General features: G+C 39.7%; 1 pseudogene; it reads right to left on the bottom strand.

Annotated features, from left to right (window-relative positions):
• Positions 1 to 11,997: 11,997 nt before the first annotated feature.
• On the bottom strand, positions 11,998 to 12,963 carry LOC101658919 (annotated as a pseudogene).
• Between the last annotated feature and the right edge of the window lie 253 nt (positions 12,964 to 13,216).

The raw sequence follows: 13,216 nt of genomic DNA, 5'->3' as shown, positions 1-13,216 counted from the left end.
CACACTCTGGCACTCCCTCTTATGCTTTTGCCCCCGCTCATGCCACAGCATTTCTGGCCCCCTCGCTCTCTGGCCTCCCGAGAATCCTCCAGTTCTGCACTCGTGGGTGCATTTTTCCATGAGGTTAATCCTTCCCAATTGTAAACCCCTTTGAGACTGTAATACCTGAAACTTGTCCTATTCTTCATAAAAAACCCACTAGGATTTTAAAAAACAGGCTTTGCGTGAATTCTTTAATCATGCAAAGCCAAGAGCCATGGTACTACCCACTCAACCTTATAAAAGTACTCTCCATTACACTTAATACATTTGTTAAATATGTGATTACATTCTTGGAAACATTTTTCAAACTCATCTGTTTGGATGGCTGACAGGACCTAACTCGTGTTTTTTCTTCATCTCTTTTATGTCACCAAATCCCTGTCTTTTCATGTCCTACTTCATTCATGGACACAAAAAGAAGTTGCATGGCATGAGGTCAGATGAGTAAGGTGGGTTTGGCAACAGAGGAATGCTGGGGTTTTTTTGTGCCAAAAACTGGTGCACTGGATGGCTGTGTGTGCAGATACGTCACCGTGATGGACCAAACCCATCTGCCACAAATCAGGTGTGTTTTTGTCACATGCTGTTATGTTATCTTTTCAGAACCTCTATATAGAAAGCTTCATTAACTTTCTGACCTTGTGGAATGAACTTCAAAGGCACTATAAGTTGACAGACATTTTTGTCTGTTTGGGAAGTTGACAGATGTCCAGAATGAGCCTTGTCATCAATCGACATTTCACCTGTTTTAAAATGTGAAAATGACTCATACACTTGAGTTTTTCCCATAGAACTGTCCTGGTAAACTGTGTTCAGCACCACAAGCTTCTGCGGCATTTTTCCCAGGCAGGAAACACAATTTCATAGTTGCATGTTGTTCTCTTAAATTGGCCATCACAATAAATGATGTTTGAGTGAAGCTGCTTTTAGGGGAAAAAAATTCACTGTGAGAAAAGAGAACCTGGCCAGGTGACACCACTGGGTGCACTAAAACAGAATGAGTTGCTCAATGTTCACCTAGTGGGGAAAATGCTTACTACAAAAGCTCCACTCTACCCAGCATAATTCCATTTGTCTTTGAGTACCCCTTGTATATCAAGAAATCCATGAATAGCAAGAAAGTGGACATATAGCCATAGAGATGGCTGTCCCAGTCCAACTCAAGTCTGTTGCTCCAAGTTGGGGCCCATTCCCAACTCACATGACTACCAGAGTGATGAACTAGGAAAATGGAGCAGTAAGTGGGAAGACCACAGATGGTGGAGACTGAGTCTAATTGATCTAAGTCAGGGCATATAGCAGGCCAGTGACAGTTCCCAAGAATCAGTTGGCACGTGTTGGCCTCCTGTCTAAGTCCCAGGATGCCTAATATGGGACGTAGGCCAACATCAAGAAGGTAGAGAGCCAGTTCTTCACAGAAACCTATTTTATATATCAAATAGGCCACATCCCCAAGAGATATCATTAGACTGTGACCTGATTGAGAGGTAAGATTCCACCCATGTCCTCCCATAAGTGCAGCCAAATTTATACAAGACCTCAACACCCATCAAGAATGCCTAACTGGTTCAGGAACCACGACATCAAAGCCACTTTATCCCAGTGGTCCTTGTGTTCCCTGCTGCTCGCCTCCTTTCACTGCAACTCCGAGCTGGCTTCCAGGCCAACTTGGAAAGCTTGCACTATGTGAATACAGAGTTTGTATCTGGGAAAGTGACTACATGAGATTTGAAATGGGATGTAACTGTATCTGGGATATGAAGAATCACAGTGAAGGGTTTAAAGGGGACATCACTAGCATTGCACGTTAGGAAGGCCATAATGGGAAGGAGGTAAATTGTAGACGGCTCCATCATGTTTTTGTTGGGTCACTTTTGAATAGAAATGCCCTTACAAAGGATGTGTAAGGATAATATAACTTCTACGAAATTTATTATTTTTTTAAGTACTCTTTTTATGCTTTTACAAAGGATTTTTTGTCGCTATTATGATCCTATTTTATTTCTCCCCTTTGTGAAAGTCACTATGGCCACAGGCAATCAATCCCTTCAGTTGCAGCCTAGCCAAGACACAGCGCCCTTTGCAGCCCATGGAGTCTCCAAAAGCAGGTGCAGAGGCTTCAAATATTGAGAATATTCATGCATTTTTTAATGGAGGAAACACAAGCCAATAGAATGGAAGGCCAACAGAGTGCTGCTGAGACACTGAAATTCTAAAACAGAAATATGTTTCCCCAATAAGTTTGTAGTGATTGAACACAACAGTGAAATACTGTTTGATTGACTCTTCTATTTATCCTTTTATAATTAGAGAACTCTGGATATTAGTGTTTGAGCTCCTTGAACAGCAAAAATATACTATTGTCTCTACTTTACACAAGATAGCATTCAAATGGACATCATGAAATTACACTCTATACTCCCTTGCTTATTATATCAGTTGGAGGGTGTTGACAAGCACAGAGCAGAAATATGTAGTTCATATTTAATGTAAAATCTCACTCATCATCACAGTTACCATTTTATGTGATCAGACAAATAATACTTAAAGCTATAACATATTATTGCCATTAGGCCAATTTATAGATTGAAACAGAGGCAAAATATCAAATTAATAGTGAGAATAAATTGGAGACCAATAATAGAAAAATTTTAATGTCAGGTAGAGTTTGAAGTGCCTTTCCCGATGAACTAATTAAGTAACTAAATATATGAATATGAATCTCAGAATGTAGACTGAAATTCAATACAGGTTTTAGAATCATCAGTCTATCAGAGTAAACTGAAAAACATGTAACTTGAGAACAAACCAATTTTCCACACTTAACATTTCCAGTTGAACAGAGGTAAAAAACTGGCCATTCATATAGACATGATTTTAGTGGATGGGCTGGAATAATGTTTTTAAAATTGGGAAATATCATTAGAAACTCAATTTCCAGCAGTTCTTTAATTATCAGAAGCTCTGTCATTCAAAGATCCATGTTCTCACACTTCCGTGACCTTTGACCTTTACACAGAACATTGTCTTCTCATTTGCCACAGTCCCTGCCTCTTATTATTGTGTAATTGGTCTGCATGGCTAACTTATTTTACTTTAATCTCTGCAAGGTTTTGCATTTATGATTATCACTAAAGGGCTCCATTTAGACTAAATTTGTTTGGTTCTTGCTGTTTGTATTAGTCCAGGTAGACTAGAGAAACAAATCCATAGATGCTCAGATGAGTATAAGACAGTTATATAAAGGGTAATTGTACATTAAGAAAACATCCCAACCCAGTTTCTACTAGTGGTAGGAATGCTTATTAAGCACATATAACATGTAGATGATTTAACCTTGCTGCTGAAAGTGAGAAGAACTTTGAGCACTTGCCACAGAGGGCAATTCTAGTCTGGCTTACAGGGTCGCTATGGGTCAGAATTGACTCGATGGCAGTGAGTTTTGTATTTTGTTTTAAATGAAAATCAAGGACTGCAGTCTTCAGTACAAATTGCAACTCAATGGAACAATAACCAAAATGTTCACGACTAGACTAACAGGTAGCATCATAAGTAGAGAAATATTAAAATTGCTAAGTATTTCATCTTGCTTGGACCCACAATCAGTATTCATGGAAGCAATAGTCAAGAAATCAAATGATGCCTTGCACAAGAACTCGTTAAATCATTGAAGAGCAAGGATGTCACTTTGAGGGCACAAACCATGGTATATACAACTGCTTTATATGCTTAGAGCCAATGCAAAGGCACTTAACAACAGCAATACAAGCCCAAGAAGAAAACTAAGTCACTTAAGTTACTTTTGCCCTGAGATAATTTACCTAGGTGATTTGGAGCTTTAATTTTAATGCCCTCCCAGGGCATAGGGATAGAATTTTAAACCCATATCTCTTCATATAGGGGGTTGTATTATATAGGGGGTTCTAGAAAGTAGAACTAGTGACAACATTAAGATGATTTGGTAGGTGTAATCCCAGGGAAGTCAAGGTAAGGAAAAGAGTAAACAGAGGCAAAAAACAACAAAAACAAACACATGAAGAAAAGAAAAGCAATATAGTTCTCTCCTGGATGCTGCCTCACAAGTTAGAAAAAGACACGGTTGGTTACACAGCATATGTATTTCTGCTGCACATGGAACAGCCACATAAGGATTATCAAAATGACCAGAGTTGTCCAACTAAGACAGGTAGGAGAAAGAGTTAACCTGACCAGATTCTTTCCCCCTTCCTAATTGTCAAGGTTCACTCTACAGGGAATTAGCATGCCATATATCCCTGCTGTGTTAGACAGGGTTCTCTAGAGAAACAAAACCAGGACACTTATGATTATAGATATAAGGATAAGTTTACACAGCAAGAAGGAAAAGGAAAGCTAATTAGTCCACACAGCAGTAAGAGGGCTCAATTCAACTCACTTTCATGGAACAGTTAATAATCTGGAAGTCCTTTAGCTCAAGTGGGCTTCTGGGTCCAAGGTCAAGGATGCAGTCAGTGGACTCTTCCCTCAGACAAGGCAGGCAGAATATGCTTGCAGGCAGCAAACAGCACTGTCAATCAGCAACAGTCAATATCTCAGGAGCTTAGCAAATCAGGCTATGATGGGATCTCAAACTCAAGCACAACAGTATCTACCAGTCTCAAGCTTAATCAATGTCTACACCAGCAGCATGGCAAAGCAGATCTCAGAGGAGCGTCAAGCTCTAGCTACACGATCTATGTGTTGGCTTGGCCCAAAGGTAGTGTAGTACATAGGTTGAGGCAGAGAATTAGCTAAAGGAGAAGCACGCTGGTCCTATCAACAGGGAGCAAGAGGGAGATGGGATGCTAGCTGTCTATATTCATTTCAGTTGTCTTCAAATCAAGCTGTGACCTGATTAAATTCCACCCACATGTTCCTATTGACTTGGCACAATAACCCTATTACAAATGCTACATGTTAATTTATTTTATCTGCTGAGGAAGAATCTCAAAATACATAGAATGTGGACCAAAACACGGTAAAAAGGAGGTGGGATTCTGAGGAAGTGCTATCAATTATTGTCCAAATTTTGAATCTGGTAGAAGATCCTCTTCACATAAAGCTTAGAGCACCAAGTACTACAAAATAAGAATAAGGGTGAAGCAACATTCTGCACATTAATCCTCTCATTCAAACTCCCCAGAGTCTTAAAGAAAATTGCCGTTGCACAAAACAAAGCAGACTATTGCGAAAAGTTCCCAGGAAGTTGTAACTACAAACAACTTCATGAATTTTCAGCCAAAAATCATCTCATGTATGTAATCTCCAACACTTAAGCTATGAATTTAGGTTCAAGTATTTACACTGGTAGAGCCTTTTGGCATCTGGCAAGGTAAATGTGAATTTATTTTGAGATGAAGGCATCTTCAGTCTAAGTCTCCCTTCAGTCGAAGTCTTAAAATCTTAAACAAAAAGTTCTCCCAAAAACTGAGCAATCCTGTAGACCTGTGCGCCACAGAACAGAATAGACAGTGGAAAAAGATGAATGAAGGCTTTGATTATTAGAATAACCAGGTCAGATGAGGTTTAACATATACTTTTTAAAACAGAAAATGGTTTAAAAGAAGACCAATACATCTAAAAAAATAGAACCCATAGGGGAAAATTTTAACAATTAAAAATTTAATGTATGTATTTAATATATAATTTAATGTATTTAATACCTTACATATGTATTATATGTATAATAATGCATTAAGCCCAAGTAATGAAACTATTGGTATAATGAAAGACTGATAGAAATTAAGATAGAAGCAGGATAAATACAAGCGATTCCAAAACATGAGAAGTTAAAGGTATAGGTGATAGAAAAAGGTCTAATATACATCAAATCAGATTTGAAGGAGAGGAGAGAGTGGAACAAAACAATATTTGGAAAAGTATATGGTTGAAGATTATTTAGAACTAATTAAAAACACTAGACCAGATTCAAGTCGCCAAATTAATTCTAAGCAAGACAAACAAAAATAAATTTACCTGAGTGGCTTCTTTCCACTTCCCATTTCCAATTAGTCTAAGTTCACCCCGTCTAATCTCAGGAACATTTTAATGCAAGTGGAGCTCACCAAATACTAGAGAACCTTGAAAATGACCAAGAGAACGAAATGATCTGTAAGACGGCGACAGACTAATAACTGATTTACAGACCACTTCTCCGTGGTTACAATGCAAGTCAATAAAGAACGGAATCATCTCAAGGTGCTAAAAGAAAGTATCAAAGGTTCTATATGTCTACAAGTAAATATATTGTTACAAAATGAGGGATAAATAATGACTAAAACCAAAAAACGTATAGGTTTTACCCATGGACACTCACTGAAGAATATTCTAAAAGACATTTCCCAGATAGAAGATCTGAAATACAAGGAAGAAGAATAAGCAAAGAAACCAGGTTGAAGGAGAAATAAGGTGGGAGACAGAAAGGATTGGGGAATGCAAAGGCCATAATCCAGGTGAGGAATAATAGTGATTAAAAATAGATGGTAGAAACTGCTTGGTTGCTGTGGGTGGTGCACACTGATAAATGCTCGGTTTCTAATGTGAAGGTAGGCAGTTAAAATCTAACCAGCGTCTCTCAGAGGAAAGTCCCGATACCCTTTCCGAAAGCTCTCAGCCATTGAGAACTCTGTGGAGCACAGATTCAGTCTGACACACAGGACTCAGCCATGCATCAAAATGATGCTGTGACAACTCGTTTTTTAAAGAAATTTCTTACTTGCTTATAGGTTATTGGGAGATGGTTTATAGGTTGCAATTGGTAAACTGACCTAAACACACTTGAAGAAGGTAGCCAATCAGGAAAATGGAAAGCTATCTCCCAAGAAGGGGGGGGGGGGCCGCCTGGGGCTGTGTGGTGTGTGTGTGTGTGTGTGTGTGTGTGTGTTTAAGGTGGGTTTCTACTTTTTCCCCTGTCCTTTTAAAAGAATCTGCCCCACATCACTTTCTCTAGCTGTGGCTGCAGGGAAGGTAGGCTAGAATACTTGGTTGTGGGATGTGGGAGCAGAAGTTGGCTGAAATATCTGGAAATTTGGCTTAGTTTCTTCTTTTCCTTTTACTGTAAAAAAACCTTATGCATTTTGCCATAATGTGCCCATGAGGGTGCCACAGCACACAGCTGGAGACCGGCTGATAAGAACTGAAAGGAAGCTCATAGCCAGCCTTGCATGCTATCGAGTTAGGGTGAGGAGAAGGTCGTGTAGCATTCGGTTATGTATTGGAATGGTAGCCGCTGGCAGCATCCCAGAGTGTACCCACATTCTGTTTCAGCTCATACTGAGGAGATCCGTGAAGAGTTACCAGGGAGGCAAAGGATGTATGTCTGTTGAACATATCTTTGAATTTTCCCTTCAAATCAGCTTCCAGCAACTTCTCTTCAATGGAGATTGAATTGTTGGAAACATTCCATTTAGATCCAGTATGTGCTTAATGAACCTGGAACTAAGAAGGCATTGGCTTCTATTCCTAGATTTCTGTGGAGTTTAGTTTTGAGTGATGCTGTCTCTAGCTGAGGAATATCTAAAGTGTGTTCATTGAACTAGTGGCTCTTTGTGAACGCTTGTCATTGACAGGAAGCCAGGAACATGGAAAAGCAGCATGGGATGGAGGAGCTGCAAAGTGGACAGGTGAGTAGCTACCTCCAGGAGAACCGAGGCGAGGCAGTCTTCAAGAGAAGCTTAGGCTGAATGAATTAGGAAAGCCACAGGTAGAGAACTGGAGAGAGAAGAAAGTAATTCGCATTGGGAACAGAGAAGAGAGGACAAGTTTGAGGTGGGGAATTTGTTCGAACTTAAATGAGTTCTTCCCTTGAACTGGCTAATTGCTAAAATCATTAACACTACAGAGATTTTTTTTCCAGACATAAAGAGGTAGCTTTCTATTTTCCTTTCACATAGTGTAGCAGCTTTTTGTTTAGATACAATTGAACTTGTGATTTTTCTCATTTCTGTTTGCAATTATTTGACCTCATAAACTCATCTGGCATAAAGTCTTACAGAAGCTCTTAAAGTGCTCCAATTCTTGACCATAGGACTTAATCTTATATTTTAAAACTGTTTAAGATATTTTATGAAATCAGTTTTAAAAACAATATAATTGACTTTTATATGAAAAGTTCCAGATTGATTGAAACTTTCATCTCAATATTTTTATCTTGTATTATTGAGGTGGGTTGCTTTGTTTTAGAAGCACTTTTGTGTATAGTGAAGGAAAAATGATGGGAGGAGAAGGGTGGCCTCTGTCTAAATGATGTATTTAGTCTATGGTAACAACCAACAAATGTATTATGAACCCCACCTTCTCGGGACTTCTGATGCTGTATGTCTGTGAGAGCATGATTATCAGGACAATAATATAAAAGAAAAGAAAATGAGGTCATATTTATTTGGCTTTCCTTCAATCATTAATAAAAGGCTATAAAAGGCAAGAAGAGAGGGAGAGGGGAGCGGGGAGGGAGGGGGAAAATGAGGACCTAATGTCGGGGGTTTGAGTGGAGAGAAAATGTTTTGAGAAACGATGTACAAATGCGCTTTACACAATTGATGTGTGTATGGATTGGGATGACAGTTGTATGAGCCCCTAATAAAATGTTTTAAAAAAAAACACAAAACAAAACAAAACAAAACAAAATAAATAAATAAATAAAAAGCAATTAAAAAAAAAAAAAAGGCAAGAAGATACCTGGGCTGGCAGTACCCTGGGATATCTGATCAGGGGACACTGAAAATTAAGGTTAAGACACAAAGGACATGAGAAAGAACTATAGACTGAATTTTAAGTATAATTCATCCTCTAATTTGAATCTCCTAGGCTTAAGTTAGATATCAGTATACCTGCTCACCTGGTGGTTAGGTCAGAGTTCTGAACTCCGTGATAATTATAAGGCTATGAGTTTGAGTTTCCTTGAAATAATTTGTGGGTTATTTTATAGGCAATGAATGAATTAGGAGTGACCGTTAAGAATAGAAGAATGTCTAGTCTTTTTCTCCAGTCCTCCCAACTGTGTGTTCCCCAGCCACCTTACATGTACCTCCCCCTCAGTTTGGGAAACTTCTTAGAAGAGCCCATAGATAGTGGCCAAGGCAAACTGAGCCTCATGGTTACTACTGGCAATAGGACTCCTTTGCTGCCTTCATCAACAGCTAATGTGTTCCTTTCATAAAGAGCACTTCTGCATGGGAGGCCTCATCTCAGCTGGGGGCAGTTTCTAATTAAGGGGTGGTGGTGGTAGAGGATTGAATAGTCCATGCCATGTGGCAATACCATATGGTCACCCTAGTTGGGCGGGTACTCCTACAGTGGTGTTCAGTGCACTTTAGTGAAGATTCGTGACCAGGAAGAGGGGAGGACGTGACTGTCTCTCAGAAGATGACTTAACTTCCGTTAGAGCAAGTGGTGGGAAGTGGCTTGCCTTTGGGGAAAATGCTGAACATAGCTTCTATGGCCCTCCCAAGAGAACAATCTATCCTACATATATGGCTAATCACGTATTTTAAACCGAGATTCTTTTCAATCCATACAGTCCTTGGTGACCCAGGCCCATACTATAGGCTATCTGAATTTTAGATTTTGATTTCTTGAGGTGTATATAGGCCATATCAGAGAGATCTCATTGGTAAGACACACTGAGTGAATTGAACTTTACCTCAAACACTTGTTGCAGATGAATGGAAGTGATATTCATTTTGAATTAAAGATGTAACACCTTAGAGAAGAAGAGGAGGACCATTCTCCCAAGGTCATGGATTTAGAAGTCATTGAACCTCTTGCTTTTAAAAATAGGATTGAGCCTCTTGCTTTTGAAAACAGCTGATAATGCTGGCACTAAAGTAGAAAAAGGGTACATATGAACTTTGGATACATGAATGGTGCTTGAGCTCCCCCTTAAACATAGCCTTAACTTAAAAACAATAGTTCTTATGATGTGGCCCTGCTCAATACTTAGACTCATGAAGAGATCACTCAAGAGAGTTGATCCTTAGCCATGTGGGGAAGAAGGCAGATGACACCCAGCTATCTGAAAGAATAGCATCTGGTGTCTTAGAAGCTGGTCTTAAAGCAAACCCCTGTCTAAGTGAGGTGTTAGCTAAATCCACAAGGAAGAAGCACACTAACCTGTGTGATCCATGGTTTGTAAATAATAAGATCCAAGATAAGAGAAGAGATTTGTACAGATGTTAAATTCTGAGCACCCACTCAGAAGGCTATGGATAACAAGTCTCAAAAATCCATCTGCAGAGTCCTCATGTGGATTACGCCTCCATTGAACCACTCCAGACCATTGTCCAGGCATCTAGATAGCCTTGCCCTCAGACAGAGGGCATTGGAAAGAGGATTAATGAAGAAATAGTTAGATTAAAATGTACCAACTTATCATTTGTTTTCCCTTGTGACTCATTCTTAATTTATTCTTGTTAGATTATTTTCTGCTTTCTTTTGGAGAGCAGTTTTTCTGCGTTGTAATTTGTTTTTTTGTTAGGGATTTTTCCCCCTCTTAAAATGTTGTTGTTGTTGTTATCAAAGACCATTTCCAGAAATGTTAAGTAATAAAGGAATCTGTCCATGACATGATTTTCTAAAGTTCCTAATGGAGGATGAATATTTTATTTTCTGGTGTCTGACATGGGATGAACTGATGCAATTACTTAAAAAAAAAAAATCCAGACCACCTTATAAAGGAAAAAATAGCCTTTCTCATTCTGAATCTCTTGATTGTTCATCATGGTCACATTACCCCCACAGAACTTAGTAGTCACATCTCCACCACTGGTTAATCTCAACAGTAGGGAGCTATTTGAGTCTTTTCATTGGCTTACGTAGGTCTCTCACATGTAGGCATCATATGTGAAGTCTCACAAAAAATGTATCTGTGTCACTTAAATTATGCAGTTGTGACAGTGTTTATTTCATGGGTACATAACATTGAAAGAAGGGGGAAAATAGAAAACAACCTGTTTGCATATCATATGTGAGTACATTATTGAACTGTGCATGGGTTTGATGGCACGGCCGCCGTTGTTAAAGAAGAATTCTACTAATGAGGCATCAGTCTGTTTTCCGTTAGTATTGATTCTGAGGATGTATCATTTAACCATACACTGTTAGGTCCGGGACTTCTTGCTCTACTGTTCATCTCAAATGATTTGAACTGGGTTTGGTGGTTTGCATTTTCCCATGTGAGTTTTTGATTTCTGCCTTGGGTTATATAGGATACTTGACTGTTTCTATCTTCTCTGGAGCTTTGTAGGAGTGTTATAGGTCTATACTTCCTGGTTTCCTATGGACTCCTCTAGAATAGCCATTGCAATGATTTCCAGCCACACTGATAATATTTCTAGACTCCATGGGGATTTCATCTGCAGTTCAAGGCTGGTGAGGCTAAATGGCAATCTAGTTATGGGCATTCGGCTTGCCCACTAGTAGATGTCATCCAAAGAATGGAAATTTGGATTTCCATGATGTATTTGCATTTTGACAGGCCTGGGAAGAAAAAGTACACACTAGTAAGTCTGCTTGGGAAAGAAAGTGTATATCCAGGATTACACCCTGAAGGGAATTTTCTATATATTGTCCAGTCCAACTGACCAAGAGATAGTGGTACTTTAATAAAGGTCATGTGTGGCCAAATATATTCTTTTCTTTCTTTTTGTTTTTTGTCCACTTGGATCCTGCTGTGGGACGCTGAAAATGTTCTTCAACATGCAGCATGTATACCTCAATGGGATGGAAGGCCACTTCTATTTTCTTTTCTAGCCAAGGTTGTGGGCAGACCAAGTAATTGACAAACTGGGACACCTACCACACTACAGGATCACCGTGGACTCGAATGAGTCAATCTGCAAGGTCTTCTGGGACAGCCAGGTAAATATGTTGGACAGAAATAAAGACTGTCTACAAGGGGGGCATGACTACCTGAATATTTTTGTTCTTCACTTCACTTGACTAGTGGCCATGGGAGGTGGCAGATCTAGCTATGCATTTCTCACTTACAAGTCTAAATACAGTGTCCCGTGCACCAGTAGCATAAGGCCAATTCTGAGATTCCAAGATGAGTGTTTCTTGGGTGCCATGTGTAATCATACAGCCACCAAAAGCAAAGAACAAGCTCGCCACCATCGACTCTTAGGGACCCCGCTATGGGTTTCTGAGACTGTAACTGTTTATGTGAGTAGAAAGCACTGTCTTTCTTCCAGGCAGCTGTGGGTGGTTTTGAACTGCCAATCTTGCAGGCTGAAGTACAATGCATAACCATTACACCACCAGGGCTCTCTTTGTTATTAGTCCACACTAGCTGCTTGGCTTTGCTGCAGTCCTTGGGACTTTGAAGATAGGATATTCTCCTCTAGACTATCTCACTTGATCTTTGGCTTCTTTTTCTCGACGATCACCTCCTCCACCTGTTTGATTAAGGTAGTAGAGGTCCAGCATTACATACCTTTCATGATGTTCCAATTCTTGTCTTTGGAGTTCACTTCCTTCTAAGTTCTGTAATTTCTTCAATTCACCCTGTAGGGAAAAACAGAGCTTCTTAGCTTTTTTAATTCTCTTCATCAGGGTTTCATGATCTTTCCCAAGGTTAATTTTGGTTTGTTTCTGGAAATTATCAATCTGTTGTTTGGCTTCTACAAACTGAACTCTAAAACATACACCCTTCCCGCAGCCAGCCAGCCCCTGATCGATGGGGCCTTTTGGTGTCAGAAGAGAATCGGTTCAAATCTCAATTCGCCTCAAATCTTCATTCGGCAATTTTAAGTGTTCAAGCGTTGCCAGAATCTGTGACAGGTCGCAGTTACAGTGTTCAGCATTGTCAGGATCTCATACCAAGTGAGCACCTATGTAAAATAGAAAGGTCCCCCACGCAAAGCGAATCAGCGTAATCCAACAGCAAGGAACAGTCCAGGACAACATTTTCCGATCATCCACTCACTCCTCTGGCTCAATTTGTTTCTAACGAGTGCAAAAGTGGGAGCCTCCTTTTGTTTTGAGACTTGATGCATCTACTGTTTCTCTCTGGCGGTCCCGTGATCAAGCTTTTAGAGATTCTTGGTGGTATGTGTTGTTGTTAGGTGCCATTCAGGTGGTTCCAACCCATAAGCAACCCTATGCACAACAGAACGAAACACGTCCCCGTCCGACCCCACTATCCCTACTCTTCCCATGC

Source organism: Echinops telfairi, unplaced genomic scaffold, assembly GCF_000313985.2.
Source record: "Echinops telfairi isolate 266 unplaced genomic scaffold, ASM31398v2 ScPeMD7_7424;HRSCAF=8462, whole genome shotgun sequence".
NCBI classification, from domain to species: domain Eukaryota; kingdom Metazoa; phylum Chordata; class Mammalia; order Afrosoricida; family Tenrecidae; genus Echinops; species Echinops telfairi.
This window is presented reverse-complemented; position numbering and strand designations above follow the sequence as displayed.